This window comes from Arvicola amphibius, chromosome 4 (genome assembly GCF_903992535.2).
Source record: "Arvicola amphibius chromosome 4, mArvAmp1.2, whole genome shotgun sequence".
Classification (NCBI taxonomy): Eukaryota; Metazoa; Chordata; class Mammalia; order Rodentia; family Cricetidae; genus Arvicola; species Arvicola amphibius.
The window spans coordinates 160607237-160628599 of record NC_052050.1 but is presented as its reverse complement, the minus strand read 5'-3'; positions in this window follow the sequence as shown (position 1 = coordinate 160628599).

Here is a 21363-nt window from a genome sequence, read left to right as displayed (position 1 = left end):
TTGGAATGCAGTCCTTCATTTGGCATCTGAACTTTCCCATTGCTCGTCTAAGCTTAAACAAATAGCCATCCTATTTTTAGGCAAGGAAGTAGGATGCTTAAATCAACCTTGAGCTTCACAACTGTATTTTCACCGTGATTCTTTAATGTGAGCTGTGAGTGCCAAGGAAGAAAGCAAACAGCAAACAATTGCAAAACTAAATCGTGAGTGTTTTTTGGCTTCCCACTGCCATCACATGTTTTCACAATGAACAGTTTACTGGTACACAGGAGATGCATATGACACCCCCAGCACTTCAGTTCCTAGATGCTAAATTGTCATAATTTAGTCCTCATTCAGATAAATAACTAATATTTCTTATCTTGTTTTCTTAAGACTCTTTTAATTCATATGCAGATTTTACTGTGTCAATGTTGTCTATTTTTTTTATATAACTACTTTTTTACTGACTTTAGAAAGCTTATTTTGGATATAGGAAAACACACACCTGTATCTAAGTTACTTCTCTCCTACCACCCCCTTTAATCTTTATGTAATTAAAGGAATGGTATATATGGAGAAAATCTGATTTATTGATTCAGTTTGTTTTTAGAAAACATTTGACTTGTAGGATCCCAAAAGTAAAATTATCGATTATATTCAACATATAATTGTATGATATAAAATGTATCATGAAATTATGCAAAAATTTTCCTAATATGCACTATAAGACTAATTTTATAGAATTATAAAAACTTTTCATTAAATACAAACAGAACATGGAAATATATTTAATATATTTTGACTATTAGATATGTGTGATTTATTTCTAATGCAGACCTTACCAAATCTACATTTTATATACAATATCTGAATGTACATAACTATATTTTAATATATTTAAGTGATGAATATGTTTTCTATTGTTCATATAATTTCTGCTTTAGTCTATCAGGGATAACGAGAAATTGGAGTAAAGCAAATGTATTCAGTAAAGTGTCCCAGTATCTCAAATAGGAGAAAATGAATTAAATAAAGGCAAGGGTGCCCTTTACATCCTTGTATTTCTAGTCAACAATTCCTTCAGAGGCAGGAACTCACTAAATGCTTTAAAGGGGAAACAAAAATAACTACAAGTGAATCACAATAAGCCACATCTATACACCCAGGTTTGAGAGTGGAGTGAAGAACCTTAAGGATTTCATAATTTCTTGATGGAAACTGTAAATATGGTAGCAGTAGTAGATTCAGATAAAGTTATAATCTAAGTGAACACACACATATAGTGAGGAAATGATTAAGTTCTTTAACAATAGTTTGGAGTAATATTTTTAATTTATCATTTAGTAAAAAAGGAAATGTGCAAATTAATTATGGAATTAGTATTTTGTGAAGAGATTAACCAAGAATATATGATATAGTCGCAGAAAGCTTCAGTCACCCTGCCTTGATAGATAAAATAGTGCTACACCATTGATGATGTCTTAACTGATATTGTCATTGCCGAATGTAAAGCTTACACATAAGAATTCATTTCTCACAGATTTGGAGACTAGAAATGTAATTTTAAGTTGCTTATGTATGTACTAGTTTGTGAGAGATGCCTGCTCACTCACAGATGGGTGTTTCGTGTCATGATCTCATGTAATGGGAACAGCATGGATAGGAAATGACTCTTAAACTTCTCAAATAAAAACAAATTGCTCAGATATTAGTAGTTTATGACCTAATCATCTTCTGAAGGTGTCATGTGGAATGCTTTGATCATAGGATTTAGAACCTAAACTTAGGACCTTTAGGGGAGGCCTGAATCTAGACTACAGACATACAAGTTATAGTCCCTGGAATCTGTAACTATGACACATTTTATGAAAACCAAACCTCACAGGTATAGTGAATTATAAAAATGGGGTTGTTGCCCTGTACTATGGACATAGGGTCAACAAAAGAGAGGACAGAAAGACAAAAAGATTTAGTGAGGTCACTCAAGCATGGATAATTACATTGCAGAGGGCAGATTCTATGTTGTTGGCCTTAAATGTAGAAAGAGGTTAAGTATCAATGTGACAGGACTTTAGACATTGTAGTGTCTGTGAGTTATATTTTATCCTAGAGTCTCCTAAAAGACTACAAATTGATTGTATTCATTTAAGGTGTTTCATTCATATCTCTAAAAGAACATTTTCATGTTGCTTGCTTTAAGGCATCAAGGTCTCTATATATTTCATCAGTAGAGGAAGAAAACACAATTATAAATAAAGTGATTGAGTAGTAAATGGGGCCAATGTTTCATTTGCTCATTTGGAAAATATTTGTTGAACTAATCATCTTAATTACTGGCCATCAGTGAGATAGATAATGAACATCTGGTTATACGAGTTTGACAACAAACATAGCATCACCATGGATTATGAGATGTATGGGGTATCCAGAGGGTCAGAAAAAGGTCATTGATCTGCATATGTGATTCTGTAGAGAGACACTGAGTCTTGATATGTCTATAAGAACATGTAATGCAGTGGTTCTCAACCTTCCTAAGGAAGGAACTTAATACTCAGGAAACTCATACTGTAGTGACTCCTAACAAAAAATTATTTTCATTGCTAATTCATAACTACCGTAATTTTGCCACGTTCATGAAGTATAATATAAATATCTGTCTTTTCTAATGGTCTTAGGTGACCCCTGTAAAAGGATCATGCAACCTCTAAAGGGGTTGAGACCCACAGATTAATAACTTCTGATGTAAAGGAAGAGTATCACAGGGTAAGAAAATAGTGTGAAGAAGCAAATAATCAATAAAGCACCATAACATAGAGCAGATAAGATTACCATTCCTTGTGTATAAATCACCTTGTAGGTAGTAACCTAAGGTAAGACTGAAGAACATGATGTCAGTGTTTGCATTTTGTCTACGTTTTACATTAGAGTACATAGGAATTTAGTCAAGTCTTTACAACAGTGAAAAATAAAATTTGTTTTTTTGCACCAGAGACAGGATCATGTCGGGAATGCTGGTGTCAGGAAAGCCAACTTAGTGGGTACAGTAGTTGAGCTACTCAGGAATAATGGTGTGCATTAGGGAAGTGATGATAGAGACTGGGAAAAGGGACAGCGGTGGGAATGAACAGGAAGGTTAGAAGGTACTGATAAACTGGAAGCAATGGATGGTAGAACATAATGCAGTGTCTGAGTGGGTAAATAATGTTGGAAGTCATCACAACTGATTTTTACTACAGTTTACAAGTCAATTCAAAAAGTGTTCTATAGTTACATTGAGGGTTAACTGTTATGCAATGTCGTACAAATATTTATTCTATATTATTTAGTAGCTTAAATAAGGCATATATATATATATATATATATACTCTAAGACCATTACCACAATCAAGGTAGTAGATACCTCCAACAGTTCACCTTGCCTTATTTTTATTTGGTTATTTCTAAGATAAGAATGTTCAGCATGAAATATTCTTCCTTAATAAAACGTTAAATTCATAACATGAGTCTACATACAAGAAACATTGACTTTAATAAGTACTCTGGCATAGAAAGGATCTTTATAATTAAGGAATTTATTGTGTTTGCTATATTTGAACCATTCATTGCATATCTGAATATAAATTCTTGATGAGAAGTATGTATGCGATTCCAAACATTTATGAATATATCATGAAAGTTATGGATCGAAATTTGTTGTAAAAGTAAATTTTGTATGATTTTTAAACTGGAGTTTATTTTTATTTTATTATTGTGAAGAGATACAGAAAAACATCAACAAAATAAAACAAAGTATAGATATCTCTACATTCATTGCATGAAGAAACATTAGAATGAACTAGGTAAGAAAATGTTCAGATAGAGGAGTGTACTGAAGTATAAAAGATATGGAGAATTGCACCATGTAAATAACAATGAAAGACATGAGGTTTTATCAATAGTACAAGAATACATAAGCTCTGAGCCCATGCATGTTGTCTTAATTAGTTTTCCATTGCTGTGAAGAGACACCATGACCATGGAAACTCTTAAAAAGGAAATATTTAATTGTAGGTAGACTAGAGCTTCAGAAATTTAGTCCATTATCATCTTGGAGGGAAGCACAGCAGCATGGTTGTAGACATGATGCTGAATAAGGAGTTGAGCATTCTACATCACGATCCACAGGAAAAAGGAAGTGAACTGTGGCACTGGGCACAAGGTGCGCATAGGAGCCCTCAAAACCTGCTCCACAGTGACACATTTCCTCCAACAAGGCTATGCCCTCTTGCAGAGATAACCCACTAGTGGTAGGGAGTGGTGGCACATATTTTTAATCTCAGGACTTTATAGACAAAGGCAGAGGGATCTCTGTTAGTTCAAGGCCACCCTGGGCTACACAAGATTGAATCTGTCTAAAAGAGAAATGGAGCTTACACAAAGGTGATTCCAGCACTTGGTATAACATGCCTTTAATCCCAGCATTAGAGAGGTGGAGACAGGAGTGATATTGCTGAGCAGAGAGAGGACTTTAAAGCAGGAGGAGAGAAGAGTTCAGGGCACTCTGAGGTTTGGTGGAGACAGATGGAGTCTGGTGATGCAGTCTGAGGACAGAATTGTCCCTTCTGTCTTACCATTGGTCAAGTTAAAAGAACTCTATATTGGCTGGCTTCTCTGTTTTTCTTTTTATCATCATTAACCCCTTTATCTGACTCTTGGATTTTATTATTAAGATCAACTAGAATTCATGAAACACCTTCTACAAAAAAGCCACACCTCCTTATAGTGCCACTCCCTATAAGATTATGGGGGTCAATCAACATTCAAACTACCACACATAATTTTTTAGCTTACTTTGATAGTTTGATATAAGCAAGATTCATACGACCAATGACTGAACTGTGGGCCAGGAAGATAATCTGCTCCTCAGAAATTGAATGAAAGAGGAAAGAATTTTGTCAGAGTTATACATGAGAAGCACTATCAAGGCACTTTGTTCCCTTTTAATTGTGCTTAATCATGGGAAGACTTAAAAGACAAATATAAAATAACAGTGTAAAGATATCAGAAACAGGAAGAAAATTAATTTCTTCAAGAGAAAGTGAAAGCAGACTTGGCAACACTAACATTGATTTGCTGAGTTTGACTTCATCATTTGAGAATGGATGGAAGGAGAAGGGATGGTGGCTTCTGATGGACAGTGACCAATATTGTGTGATTTTACTCTTTGGGTTTCTAGACCTCTGGGGGGGGCACCAGACAGCTTCCAAATAATTCACATGGAGGCTCATTCTTAGTTATGAATGTCTGACCTCAGTTTGCCTTGTTTCTCTCCAGCTTTTCTTAAATTATTCCCACAAACTTTTGTTTCTGGGCTTTTACCTTTTTTACTTCTATATGTCTTATTTTCCTTCTACTCTGTGGCTGGCTGGGTGGCTTAATGACAGCCCCTGAGGTTCTCCTCCCCTTCCTCGTTCTTTTTTGTTTGTTTGTTTTGTTATTGTTCCTCTACCTCATTTCTCCTTCTATTTATTTTCTCTGCCTGCGAGCACCAACTATCCTCGCTCCTGCCTCTCTACTGGGTGTTTATCGCTTTAATAGGACCATCAGGTGTTTTAGATAGGTACCGTAACATGACTTCACAGAGTTAAAGAAATGCAGCATAAACAAAAGTCCCACACCTGAAAATAATATTCCCCAACACGCCAGAAGTAAAGTTTGTCAAATTTCTCTGAAGGGGAAGAAAGTTCATCTATGCTAGCAAAGTTTATTGAAAAAACAACAGCCTCACTGAGAACAAAAGAAGATTTCAGGTTAGTGACAAAGGGTTTACTCAATGACAATATTGTCTTATGTGGCTGTAGTTAAAAGTGGGTTTGTTGCATCAATGAAGGGAGTTGTGGGAAACGTGATAATTTTTTAAAAAGAGAGAGGCTGCTAAGATTGGTTCAAGGCTCTGTAGAACTGCCAGTATCAGGATGAGATTCCACTATATGACAGGTGTACCTAGAACTACAAAATTACTCAGATCAAGAGTACAAGGTGTTTGAAAGTTTCCATATAGACTTTAAATGCTCACACAATCACAAAAGATAGTCTACACCATTGCATTGACAAAAAATTCAAAAATAGGAATTGGTTACTGAATGTACGTAATGCATCTTCACATGCTTGTTTCTAGACATAACAGATATGTCTTTTACAGAATATGTAGAAATAAATATGGTTTTAATGATGAGAATGGTCTTGAAGAAAATTATTGGGAATTTTTAGTAGAAAATAAAGATGGTAGAAGTAGAAAGAATGAATACGTATTCTTAGATATTGAACTGACAACAGATAGCCTTAATTGGATGTTTCCCATTGCTCAGAAGGAAAGACTGAGAACCAAAGGATCAAAATTACACTCGTCCATGTTTAAACATGATGATAAAAGTAATAGCTCCTATTATGGCTTCCATATGAATGGGTCCATTGAGGAGGTCTTGAACTTAAGTATTTCAATCTGATGAATATTGATGAGAACTATACTACTCATTCTCTTCAAAACTGTATTTTCAAATGAATAGGAAGTGATTTAGAAAACTTTTAAAAGTGTGTGTGTTTTTATAATGCCTGTATACCAGTGCATGTGTGTGTGTGGGAGCACACACCTATGATTATTTGTGTGTGTGGAGGCCGAAGATATCTCCTTGACTGTGGATGTTTTTCTCTATTGTTTACTACTTCGTTTTTTTTTAGAAAGTTATCTTTCTTGTGATATTACTTTTGGCCCTCCTTTCCCATCGTTTCTTTTCCACTTTAATATACACACAGATAGAAGACAACAGACAGACAACAGACAGAGACAGACAAATCACAGATTCTGCGTGTGAGAGAAAATGTGATATTTATCTTCCTGAGTCTGTCTTTTTTTTTTTTTTTACCATGAAGGTCCCCAATTTCTTTCATTTTTTTTTGAAAATGATACAATTTCCTTCTTTTTGGCTTAGTAAGGTTCCTTTTGCGTTTTATCACATTTTCTCCATTTATTCATATATTGATTGGCACTTTCACTGGGTCTATATTGTCACTGCTGTGAATAGTTGGAAAATAAACATGAATGTGGAAGTTTCTGCAAGCACGCTGAGCTGACTTAGCCTCCTTTGCAGATTATGAAAGGTATGAGTTCTAGTGCTGATTTTAATTTAACAAACATTGAGTAAATTTCTTAAAATGCCAATACCTCTTGATCTCTTTCAGTTGTTTTATTGCTCTAGTTAAAACTTCAAGTACTAGATTGAGTAGATATGGAGTGAACAACCTTGTCTTGTTCCTCGTTAATTTGATGTGGACTATGGGATTGCTGCAAATTGCCTTTGTGAGCTCGTGCAGAGACCCAGAGTCAGACATTAAGCAGAGACAAAATATAAATTGAAGGTCTCTGTTGGGTCCCTCTCATCGGAGATTACGAAACCCCTCAGAAAGGGGTGTGTTTCATAATCAGATGGGATGGGAGGCACCAGAAGAATATGACCTATTCGCTGAATAAACTAAAGCAGAGCTCACATGGTCTCATAGAGTCTAAAACAGCAATCATGAGTCTGTATCAGGTCCTCTACGTATATTTTATGACTATTAGCTTGGTGTTTTGGTGGTACTGGGATTGAGTCTATCTCTGACTCCTTTGACTGCTCCTAAAACTCTTTTCTTTTTATTGGACTGCTTTGTCCGGTCTTGATATGAGGCCTTTGCCTTGTTTTGTTGTTTCTTATTTTGTCCTGTTTCTCAGTAATTTTTAAAGGCTGTTTTTTTTGTTTGTTTTTTTTTGTTTTTTTTTGTTTTTTGTTTTTTGTTTTTTTTTTTTTTTTCTGTATAGGAACCTGAAGAGGAATGAATCTGCGAGAGAGGGAAGTCATCAGGGAGTTAGGAGAAGTGGAAAAAGGGGAAATTGTGAAATTATGGTTGCTATGTATTTTGTGAAAGAGGAATCTATTTTCAACACACGCACACACATACACACACACACACACCTCATTTCTTGTTTCTTTCTGGAGATATGAAGTTGTCAGAGATAACATTAGAGATAAACATTAACATATAAGAAGGTATCTTCAATTGTAGGAGGTCCATACCAGTTGTGTAACTAAAAACAACCATTTAAATATGATTCTGCACAGTATTAGTTTAAATAAAGCAAGGTACATGTGTATATAATTTATTTAAATGTTAATTTCCTCATTGGCAGTATTAAGCTTTTTAGACAAAGTTAGTGTTCTGTACATGCTTTGTTGCCAATATTACTTCAACAAAATACTATTTAGACAGTAGAGGTTTAGTAACTGCCCTTAGCTACGTTCAATTTGCTTATTGTAATAGTATATGGATGGGGAACATAGTAAAATCAATTCAGTTAAAGAATACATTATATTTTATAGGTTGAAAAATAAGAGCGAATAAACCCACTGGCACACAAATACATGTGAGAATAAAATATTTTGTATAAAAGTATCTTTTGTGAACTACATAGCCATGTGGCTTCACCCTATCCATGACAGACACATTTGTTTACTATTCCTTGGCTAACTAATGCCCATTATTCAAAATGCAGAACTCCTGTTCTGAAAGCCTGGACCCCAGGGAACAGCTTGAAATGCAAGTGCATTTTAGAATACAAACAGTATTTTAAAAATATGATTTCTTTCATCTCTTCCTGTAATGCATACAAATGTTTCTTCAGTTTTAGAAGAACCTGCTCTGACTTTTTGCAGTATAGACTGTTTTTCCTTAAGGCCACTGTCTGAGAGAAATGTTATGAATATTTTATAACTTTTCTTTGTAGTGTACTAATGCAATGCTTTTTGTATCAATTGAGTTGTATTAATATATTTTTACAGTTATTTAAATATTTTCTTATAAATTTTTTTAAATTCACTTAGCCTTGACACTGACTTGTTTTCTAAGTTCTGTTTTAAAATTATTTTCATAATTGTTGTCTAAAACAAAGTCTTTGAGAAATTTCAAGGTTTTTTTATATGATAATATCTACCCATCATTCTCACCCTCCAAATTCTCCACTCTCCTCCCTAATAAGTCCCCATCCCAAATTCATGTCTTCACTCTTTGTCAACCAAGAAAGTACAGTTAGTTATGCCTAGGTGCGCTTCAGTGTAGGGACCATCCACCGTACTATGGGAAATCTTGAAGAAAAAGTGAAAGCCAGAAAACAGAAAACGGGCTTTTGGGGGTAGACACATGTTAGGGTGTAAGTAGAGTCGATTATAGACAAAAATAGTGGAACGCAAACTGGGGACTGAAAGGCATCAGCAGGAGGGTCATGGGGCTTAAGGGGATCTGGAGGTGAAGGGAGGGCCATCCCAATAAAATGGGTATGAGAATCAGTACTGCAACCCACCAACCTCATGACCCAGCTTTGTAAAGGAAGAGGGGAGGATGGTGGAACACATTTAAAGTAGAAAGCTTTCTGGGAACACCGAGGGTTAAAAAACTAAGCATGTATGAAGGCACGGAGAGGGAAAGGAGTTGTCGGATGTGTGTGGACATGTCTTGAGTGTCTCATTTTCCCTTTTAGGGCAAATTGGTAAAGACCAGGGAGATGTAGCTTGTGTCTGTCTTAGCAGAAGTGATATTTTTATTACTCTAGAAAATGTTCCCATGCTTATTCTAAAATTAATTATTTCAAATATTCGTTCATTCTGGAGTAAAAGTATATTTCTGTCAAATATTTATATGCATTGAACTAATTTGCAACATGTCAAATGGATCTTCCTCATTAAATAATTCATCAGGACTTTCATGTGCCGATGAGAGCCACTTTTTACTCATACTTCACCTGTGGTCATCAGGCATTGAGTCTGCTGCTTGTGTACCGAGACACAGTCTCATGTCTGTATTTTTGAAAGGCCTCTACCATTTTACATCACACTGTGCTTCTGAAACAGTCCACTTTCTAAAGGTTATTTGGTTCTGATGCAATTCCTCACAAATGAAAGAATCACACTGTATAATAAGCCAGAATGTTAGGATATGTAATTTTTAAATACATATTTTTATTGAATAGGTATTTAATGAGCACTATTCTGTTGAATAAATTCTCTTCCTGTGTGGCTGCAGAAAATGTGGATGTAAATGACAATTTGAATATAAATACTTTCTCTATTTTCTTGGTAATTGATAATCAATCCCTCAAATCTATCTTCGTGTCTTCCAGATACCATGCACTAATCTTTTCAAACTGTCCTTTTCCTGTCTACTGAGAGTAGCGGAGTATCTGTCTGATTGTATTTAATTAATCTAAAACCCTTTGTTCATTCTCTACATAATTATTTCCATCAACATTTCTTAATTTATATTCAGAAGATGAGTGAAGAATATAATTTTCATATGCTTGATTTCCTGTGTTTGATTTAGAAAAAAACAATGAAATTTATTCTTCACTGATTTTTCAAATATGCTGTTCCAGCTGTGGTTATTTCAGAAGATGACTGTGTTTCTAAGGAATAATAGGACAGTTATTCTGTGTTCTAGTGCTTGTAAGGATTTATTTCTAGATAACTGAATATCTATATAAAAGTAGATGAAAGCTCTGTCCCATATCTCACTGGCTTGGTCTGGGTAGGTAGATTTTTTTAATTGCCTATAGAATGCTTCTACATTTAGAAATGGAATATTGAGCATCCATGTTTATGTTAACATTTTATATACCATTTTTATGGATTAAGAAAAAGACTTTTAGTTTAGTAGGAAAGCCCACTAAATGTAAGTCAACTATTACACAGCATGAAACATGGCAATTCACTTGATATTCTGAATAGCAGATCATTGGTATACAGGTCCTAATATCTAGACCTTGTGGATATTCTACCCACATGGTTAAAAACACTGCATAAATAAGGACCTGGGAATTTGAGGTTTTCAAATGGGGGTTATTCAAATTTATGTAGATTACTTTGATGTAATTGTGAGAGTCCTGTAAGAACTGTTTGGAGTGACCCCCATTAGTGAAGTATGAGAAAACTGAAGCAAGAAGTTGGTTATCAATGTACATGAACATCCAGAACTGAGACATATGAATGGCTGGGCCTTCAGAAGAATGAATTGGGTTGCCCACCTCCTTGGTTATCTGACCATCTTCTGCTACTGAGAGCGACTTGGCGGGGGGGGGGGGGGGTACCTGCTCTTTAGAAATTCAAAACAATAAATCTATATGGTTTTAGTCATTAAGTTTATGGTTTGTCAAACCAATCACAATATCTCTTAAGAAATTATTAGATGGAAAATTAGAATACATATGTCTCTAGATAGATGATTAATATCATATTAGCTTATAGAAAAAGTATATAGTAATACAACAAATTTATTTATAAGAATATATTAAATCATATTTAAAATGTGTATTTGTAAATGGGGAGGAGAGAGAGAAAGCAGTGGAGTGACCTCTATAAAGTTAAAAGAGAGAGAGAAAGTGAGAATAAAAGACATGTATAATTTCTGGATCCTGACTTGGGAAATTAAAAGATAGAAGGAGAGCTACTTTTTCTTCAGTGAGAGCTAATGTTAAATTAGAGATTTTGTCATCCTATGAGAGGACTGGAAATCTCCAAGCAATTGCACTAATTTGACATTTATGAAACTCTTAATTGCTTTTTTCACATACTAACTAAACATTTACCAACTATGTTTGCTTATGCAATTAACCCACATAAACTCATCGGAAGTGACACTGTTAGAAATGGTGGGTTTGTTGGAAGAGGGACGGCCTTTTTGGAGGAAGTATGTTACTGTGGATATGGGCTTCGAGGTCTCTTATAGTCTCAATCTATGTATAGTTTCTCAGACTATTTCCTGCTGCCTATATAGAAATCTCAGCTCCTTCTCCAGCACTGTATCTGCCTGCATGCCACCATGTCCCAACATGACTGAACCTCTGAACTGTTAACTCTGAACCCAATTAATTTTTTCTTTATAAAAATTTCTAAGGTCATGGTGTCTCTTCACAACAACTGATTTCTTGACTAAGACAAAAGTTAGCACTGGAAGTGGGGTATTGTGATAGGCCTGATCATGCTTTTGTTTGGAAGAATTTTGACTTTGAGAGTTTGGGTTAAGAAAACAGAGGAATACTTCAAGTGCTGCTTATTGGACCATACTACTAGAAGCATGGAAGTCAGTAGTGTTGAGGTTGTTTTGAATTGTAGGGACATGGATCAAGAGGTTTCAGAGGAGAATACCAATGTGTTGCTTAGAGATCATTCTTGGTGAATTATTTTAGTGAAGAATGTAACTGCTTTTTGCCCTTGTCCAAAGAGTTTACCAGAAGTCAAAGTGAACACTTTTGGATTAATTCTGTTGGCAGAAGAAATCTCAAAACAGCCTCATATAGACACTGTCATCTGATTCTAATGAAGAGCTATAATGAAAAGGAACAAGCTGAGCAAAGAAAAATACAAGCTATCAAATAACTTGAGGAGAAAAGGAGCACCAGTGAGTGGAATTGAGCTAAATCTCATGTTCAAGGAAATGAGAAAAATAAGAAGTGGAATAAAAGGAGTGGAGAAAACTAAGTTTTCTTAGTTTTCTAAGTTTCCAACTTGTGAAAAAGAATTTACAAAAAGCTTAGAATTGGGCATGGTGGGACATACCTTTAATCCCAGCACTCAAAAAACAGATGCTGGTGAGGCTTTGAGTTTGTGGTCAGCTTGGTCTACAGAGCAAGTTCCAGAATAGCTAAATTTAGGAAGTAATGGAAACAATGTAAAACAGAAGCTGGTAAGGATGTGACTGAATAAGGAGGGCATGTTCAAGTCACAGAAATCAGTAAAAGTTGGCAGCTTTGGAAACATGATAATGGCTTCAGAGTCAAGGATAGAAGAAAGAAGTCTGGACTCTCTCTCTCTGTTACTAAGGAAAGTCACTGAGGTCAGGCTACACATGTTTCAGGGGTATCCCTGAATGGAGGCCTATGGAAGCCCTTTCAAGAAACTGTGATGCCTAAGTCTTGAATACCCTGCAGATTCCAAGATGCTGAAGATCCCAGAGCTGCGAGACACCCAGGAGGGCCACTAGGTTTGAGTGTAACCCGTCTAAGAGAAAGAAGTTTGTTGAAGTCATTGAAGCTCAAAGAGTTGGAGATCTGAGGAGCATTTTGCTATCAACCATGTATTTGCAGATTTTGGAGTTTTCTCAGTTGCTTTTTACTCTAGCTTTGGTACTGTATTTCTTCAGTATGCTCCCTTCTCCACAGTTTGAAACAGAATGTATATCCTACACCAGTATATGTTGGAAGTATGTGATCTGTTTCTTTTCATTTTGATTTCATAGAGGATTATAGTTAAGAAATCACATGAATCTCAGAAGAGAGTTTAAAATTTACGCTTTAAAATATTGTGAGACTGTGATAGACTATGGGGACTTTTGAAGTTACACTAAATGTATTTTGCATTATGACATTGTTCCAATCCTGTGGGGGTCAGGGAGTGGAATGTAGTAGTTTGAATGTAACTAGGCTCCATAAACTCATAGGAAGTGTCCGTTATGGGGTGTGACTTTGTTGGAATAGTCTTGTTGGAAGAAGGATTCAGTGTAAAGCAGGCACTGAGGTCTTATATATCCTCAAGCCGTATCCAGTGTCTCAGACTACTACCTGTTGCCTATGGGCTGAGATGTAGGAATCTCAGCTCCTCTAGCACTACATCTGCCTGTATGCTACCATGTTCCACAATGATGATAATGAACTACATTTCTGAACTTTAAGACACCCAATTAAGTGTTTTCCTTTATAATAGTTGCTGTGATTGTGATGCCTTTTCACAGCAACTGAAACCCTTACGATGAAACCTAGCTTATTCATAATCTGTCATAAAATATTTCAGCAAATTTAACAGAAAGTAGATCACACAAATCTGTTCTCAAATTATAAATGAACTAAATTAGAAATCAGCAAAAAGGAGATAAGCAAAAATACAATATTTTAAAATTGATAAGCAATACATTATAAAACATATTGAGTAAAAGCAAATCTCAGATGAAATTCAAGAATATTTAAACTGAATTTAAGAAACTGAATCTAAACGTTTAGAAAGATGCTCTATAGATGGGAAATTGTAATGCTGATCACCTGTTAGAAAGTAGAAAGTTACCAAAGCAGTGACTGCAGAATGGACCGAATGAAAGTGGCAGAGAAGAATCAATTGTAGCCAAAGCAGACAGGAAAAAGAATAATATGAGTAGAAGCTAATGGAAGAGAAATATTTAAGTGAAAGAAATCCTAACACCCAAAAGCCGATTTCTTGAAATTGAAGTCATTCCTTGCGGGGCATGAATTGCAATTTTTTTTCAGAACAAACGATGACCAGTCTTGAAGCAGTATCGCTCATATTAAGTACTTCTGTGTTTAAAACCATCCACAATGCTAACTCTAGCCCCAAAAGATTTGAGAAGTGTATCCTTTCAAATATGAAAGAAAGGCATTTGAGCATTCGATCCTGTAGTGTGTGTGTGTGTGTGTGTGTGTGTGTGTGTGTGACTGCAGGTATGTGTGGGATGATCTCATAGTCTTTACAAATTAACTGGAAACATCATAAAAGTCAAAGGTTTTATTTGTATTTAACTCTCTCTATTCTTATTTTATTTCTTTCTTCATTTTTCTCAATAAAAGCCTAACCGAGTCTTCTATAGTATGCAATACTTTAAGGAGTTAATTACATCACATAACTTGAAAACAGTAGATTCTGTACCTAATAGTCATATATAATATCAATGCCTATGTCTGCTGTTCCCTGTGTTTTCTAGTTGCTTTGACTGTCATAAAAAATCCCTTCATATTTTGTAGACTGTAAAACCCTTAAATGGTGCTAATTTATAATCTAATTTATTATATAGTTCAGGAGAATATAAAAATATATAGTTTATTGAAGAAATGGAAATTCAGTCTCTGTGCTTATCTATACATGAAGGTGTGCATGCATAGGTTTCCTTGAATACACAAATGCATTCATATATATTAAATTTTATAGTCATTGAACCTGTAGCTCTGTAGTAGAAGTTTGAAGTCAGGGATTGTGATGCCTCCAGAATTTCTTTTATTGTACAGGATTGTTTTGGCTATCCTGGGTTCCTGGATTTTTTTGCTTTTCCATATGAAGTTGAGTACTGTTCTTTCGAGGTCTGTGAAAAATTTTTCTGGGATTTTGATGTGCATTGCATTGAATCTATAGATTGCTTTTTGTAAGATTGCCATTTTTACTATTTTAATTCTACCTACCCAAGAGCATGGGATATCTTTCTACTTTCTGGTGTCTCCTTCAATTTCTTTCTTCAAAGATTTAAAGTTCTTGTCATACAAGTCTTCCACTTGTTTGGTTAGACTTACCTTGAGATATTTATGCTATTTGTGACTATTGTGAAATGTGATGTTTCTCTGATTTCGTTCTTGGCCCATTTATCATCTATGTAAAGGAGGACTACTGATTTTTTTGAGTTAATCTTGCATCTGGCTACATTACTGAAAGTGTTTATAGGTTGTAGAAGTTCCTTGGTATAATTTTTGGGGTTGCTTATGTAAACTATCATATCATCAGCAAATAGTGAGAGTTTGGAAGTCAAGAAACTTTTGAAGTATATATTTTGGTTTAGCTTAGCAGCCCCCAGAATCAAATATCTCTCTGTACTTAGCTCATTCACAGTCAAAAAATTCAAAAACACAATAATATAGATCATCCAGACTCTCTTTTTTTCATCTTTATGTGGCTTATTGTTTCTTACCCCTTTAATCTATGACTCTCTGTTCTTTGTTTTTTTAAAGACTTTACTTATATTTTTATAATTGTCTATAATCTTTTTCCTCTCTCTCCCAAGCCTATGTAGAATTATCCAACACTGTGACCCATTTGGGGTCTTGTTCATCTCAATCTGTCTTTATTGCATGTGTATCTATTGTTATTTTCTGACCAGAATGCTTTTTATTGTTTTTTAAATGCTAAGCAGGCATGGCTAGGACCAACTCTGCAACCCTACTTGTTGGCCTTGCCCAGTTCAACATGGAGGAAGCATATTCATTGCCTCTGAGAGCCACGCACACCACCCCAGCAGTGTTACAGCAGGTCTATGCCACCATTAAGCATTTTGTAACACACTGATAACAGACCCCATTTAAGTGTTCAGCCTCCTGGAAGAGCCAGAACTGTCTGTGCAACTATCATGAACTAGGAAGTCCTCCTTTAAAGAAGTGTCACAGTCTTTGCTGCCAATGCTGAGTCAGGAAGACCTCTCCACCAGCAATCAGAACCCATCTGAAAAAAAAAATGGCTACCAAGAAGGTGTATTAAACTCTGTTTTGTGTCTAAAATTTCCTTTAAATTCTCTTAGGTTTTATATGGATGTAACTGCCTCATGGCTGCTCCATTTTGTAGTCAGATACTGAGTTTTGTTTCCTAGCCTCTTGGATTTGAATAATCACATAGAAACTATAATAATTACAACACTTCTTGGCCAATAATTTAGGCTTCTCATTAACTAACTCTTACATATTAAATCAACTCATTTCTATTATTCTGCATTTTACCACGGGGCTCATGGTCAGTAAGGTTCAGGGGTGGGCATCTTTCTTCTTCAGCAGCTACATGGCATCTCTTCAACTCCACCTACTTTCCTCCTCTACCTCTGCTTGGAATTTCTGCCTTGCTCTATTCTGCCCTGTAATAGGCCCAAAGAAGCTTCTTTATTAACCAATGCTAACAAAACACATTCACAGCATACAGAGGGTAATCCCGCATCATTCATGTATATATACCCACAAACCTGCATTCATACAAACAATTTAAAATTAAAACTTAATTTTATTTTGTATTTATTTCCAATTTCTGATTCATATCTTTATTTGATTATAATCTATTTTTATTTTGTTTTTCATTTGAATATTTGTCTTTTATTGTTAGTGATAATATGATTTACCCCAAAGCCCTTTGGAAAGAGAAAGAATATGGGATAATGAGAATGAATAACAACTCAGTATGACTAAGAATTAGAGGCATTGTTGAATTTAAATACCTTAAAGTAGAAATCAAGAGTTCAGTTGCATTTCTAGGTGTGTCATGTGCAGTATACCAACTACAGAAAAAGGAGAAATCTTGCTATTAAAGAGAGATTAAAATTTTTAGCTGTTAAGGAGTCACATTAATGAACATATTACCCACCACCCATTTCTATTGCTTTAACTGAGAAAGGCAATCTCAAGTTCAATCAAGAATGGAAAAGCAACCTCTTTGTAAGATCAGCTTCTCCTGTTATATAAAGGTCAACAGTATCTGCCCTTTTGAAAACCACTTAAAGACCCTGGGAGGCCATCATGTATCAAGGCTGGCCTTCCTGCTCTGCCTCTAAATAAATCATCTTATTAAGAAGCCAAGCAAGCAAGTAAGGATTTTTGATGTCAGTGAAGTAAAGATGAATAGAATTCTCTGAGAAAAGTGACTGGGGTCATTTCTAATGTGCTATGAGAAACACATGAAGGTTACACTGTCTTTAAATTTTCAAACACCATATTTTAAAAATACATTTTATTTTTCTCTTTGTCACTGTGCTATCGAAAAGCTTCTATCAGATCACACATGCTCAGAGTACCAAAATTTATTTAGGATTGCTTGAATGGTTTCACACAGATAATAGATTTCTGGTGTGATTATAGATGAAAATGCAGAGGTAGATATAGATATCGCATACATATAAAGTAAGTGGAATCAAGCATAATTAGATGATAATGTAGTTGTTCAACATGGTTGTTGTAAACAATTTTTGATTTTCAGGTGAAATAGTTAAAAGATAAAAATGTCCAGGTTTCTTATGACCCATACATTCATTTTATAGTCTAACAGTCAAGAATAATGTGCAATTTTACCAGAGAAATTTTTTGACACATGTGTAACAGACTTGAATTTGCTACAAACTATGTTGAATGGGGAAAAATGACACATTTTATAGTTTTCTTTTATGGAAACTGTTTCCAGATTTATTAAAAGTTAAAATTACCCAGAAATTGTAAAACCTTCTTAAAATATCCTTATTTTCAGAAACAAAAGATACAAGCTTAAATTTTTATATTTTTGGAAATTAGATTTGACGGCTACCTATGAACACTTGGATATGCAAACTTTCTAGATATGCTAAGGAAAATGCATCTTATGTATGATATAACAAATATTTCATAATTGTTATCCCTTACAATTGCTACTCTGTGAAATAACTCTGCTCACATTTCTCAAAAACAAAACAAAACAAAAACCAAAATAACAATAAAGGTTAGGCAGAACAAGGAATACAACGTTAATGAAAACATCATAGAACATACAGAATGTATGCATTTAATTATGAAATTAACATTCATTTCAAATTTTATTTTTAAAATTTAATTAGTATATTTATTTTACATTCCAACCAGTTTCCCCTCCTTTTTCTCCTCCCAATTTCCCCCTTAATCACTGCCTCCCCGCCATCCACCACTCCTCTGTTTCTATTGAGAAAGGGTCAGGCCTCCCATCTCTTGAACATTATACATCATTCTGTGTTTTGTGCCTGTTTGTATGTGACAAGGAATGACATTTATTTTTATGCATTCATACAAATTTCTTAAATAATCGATTTTTGTTGTAAGAGTTGGAGTAAACATGAAACCTATAAAAACAGGAGTATTTCAACATGTGTATAGGTTTATTTCTAAGTTGTGCTGTTCTGCTGATATTAGATCAGAAGAGCAGAGGATCTTTATGTATGGAACTGCTATCATTTTCTGCTATGCACATCCAAGTAAGCATGGCAGAGGCTACCAGCACTGATCAAAAGGTACCTGGATTTTCACAGCAATTTAATCTCCTGCTTTTAAAATGGTGTTGTCTCTTTGACCCTGTATGACAGGCACCACTTCACTCAGGATTCCACAGAGACTGTAGGCCTCTTCGCCTGCCGTCAACTTTACATCTCACTACAGTAGTTTTTAGCTTTTTTTTACAGTAATTTTTTTTTTTTAGTAATTTTCATCCTTTACTTATTATGTGTCTTTTAGTAGACTTGCTTCCTATGCACATGTCTAAGAAATGTCAATTAGAACTTCTATGTGTGCATCAAGGGTAATGACGGGCTCAGAGTTTTTTGGAAAGGAAAACCATAACAGTGAAACTGGATTAATTTTAGGATTTTGAGATATAACATCTTTTAAAGGAGGATCTTGTATTACCAACTACTGATTTGACCAGAGCACAAATCTCACATGAACCAACACAACTATAGATGTATAAAGGACATGATGTCACCTTTGCTTATTCTTTAGCATGTGTAATTGAAATGTCCTGTTTGAATTCTGTTTTCCATAGAAGCCTTTCTGCTTTAAATTTTCTTTTTCTGAGCATGAGTTTTAGGATTGCTTCTTCAAAATAACACCTTGTTTACTAAAGATAAATAATGAAATATTTTGTATTAACTTTGTGGACATTATTTTTCTTTTATTCTACTTTAACACAACACAATCTCAACTACATTCTCCCCCGTTTCTCCCAGCCCCACCCCCATATTCCCCTCTCCTACAGATCCACGGCACCTCAATTAATCTTTAGAAAAGATTAGGCCTACCAGTGATATTGACAAGATGTAATAAAACTAGGGATTAACCCTCATATGAGGGCTAGATGAGACAACCCAGTAGAAGAAGATCCCATGAGCAGGCAAAAGGGTTAGAGACACCCCACTCCCACAGTAGGAAGTCCCATAAAAAGGACAAGCTAAATAACCACATTGTAGGCTCCATGAATGCTGCTTGAGTCTCTGTGAGCCCTTATGGACCCTGTTTAATTGTTTCTATGGTGCTTATCTGTTCTCCGGGTGTTCTTGAACCCTCTGGCTCCTACAATCCTTCCTCCCCACTTCTGCAAGTTTCCAATGAAATCTATCTAATGTTTGGCTGGGCGGGGGGGTTCTGTATCTGTTCACATTGGCTTTTTGTCAATCATATTTGAAAGTTCTTTCCTGTTTCTCTGAGCCATCCAGCTTCCAGATCCTAGACATCCAAGAAGAATTGGGCATGGACTCCCTTTCATAGCTTTGGGTCTCCCATTCCACCAGTCATCGGTTTTCTGGTGCCACAAACTCTGAGCCACCATTGCCTCAGCACATCTTGCAGACAGGACAGGATATCTAGTGAAGGTTTGGGGGCTCCATTGGTATCCTTATTTCCGTTACTAGGAGCCTAGCCTACAGTTACATGAGTTGGACTGTTCAGGCTTCATAGCCTCCATTACCAGGAATCCTCTCTAGGGTCACCCTCATAGGTTCTGGTAAGTTTCCACTACACTAGATTTACACATTGCTCCCTAAATGTCCACCTATTCCAGTGATGTCTCTCCATACTCTCTCTGCCTGTCCTTTCCATCCACCACATGATTACTCCTGTCGCCATTCCTACTCACTGTGGAGGCCAAAAAGTGTGAGCCTATTCCACCGTGTTTGAAGGTCAGAAAGTCTGAGGTTGCTCAAGGTTGTTGACAACAACTGTGGCTACGCACCCTGACCTAGGGTGTGATTACTTCATGTTTTGGACATAAAGATGGCCTATAGAAGTGTGTCCTCTCCAACCTGACCAAAAAGAGAACTTAAATGTACTTTTGCCCCTTCTTTTGATTTAGGAGATTTTGACCTAGGGAGTGACTGCCTTCAGGATACTTGGTCTAGGGTAGCTTCACTGCCTAAACAACAGAATGCTTTTTTTTCATAAATTAATGGTTTGATTTCTCAAAATATTTGAAGCCAGTAACTGTTCTAGTTCTTCTTTGTATCATGTTAAAGCAGTATTTTGCCTTTTCCCCCTTTTTGGATTAGGGTATAAAAGCATATGGAAAATTAAACACAGGTATAACTCAGAACTTAAAACTCAATTGTCAGAAAAAAAAATTCAGCATTCAGCTTTTGCTGAATTACCCACCTGAAACTATCTTATGTTTCTTTGTTTCTTTCTTATCTCTGTTCCTCCCACTTAACATTTTCTAATACTCATGCTCCTACCCTGGAATATAGAAACCCACCGTGGCTAGAAGCCCAGCAGAAGTCACCCCAAAAGTGGCTTGCAACAACCCACCCCAAATACACTCACAAAATCTATTTATATCTATTTCTTAGAGAGATCCATGCATCCTCCCAAGACCTTCCCTCTTTGTTAAACTTCTCTGAGTCTGTATATTGCAATATTTTTTTAAAATAAGAATTTAATAGTTGTGTGGTTAGTGTGAAGAAAATGCATGCTACTAGATTGGTTTGGTGAAAGAAGAGGGGAGTGACAGTAAACAGTGGAAATTACTGTTAGGAAGAAAAGAGAACGAGCATATTTATATTCAAGACTGCATCAGAGAACAATATGAGTGGTTTTTT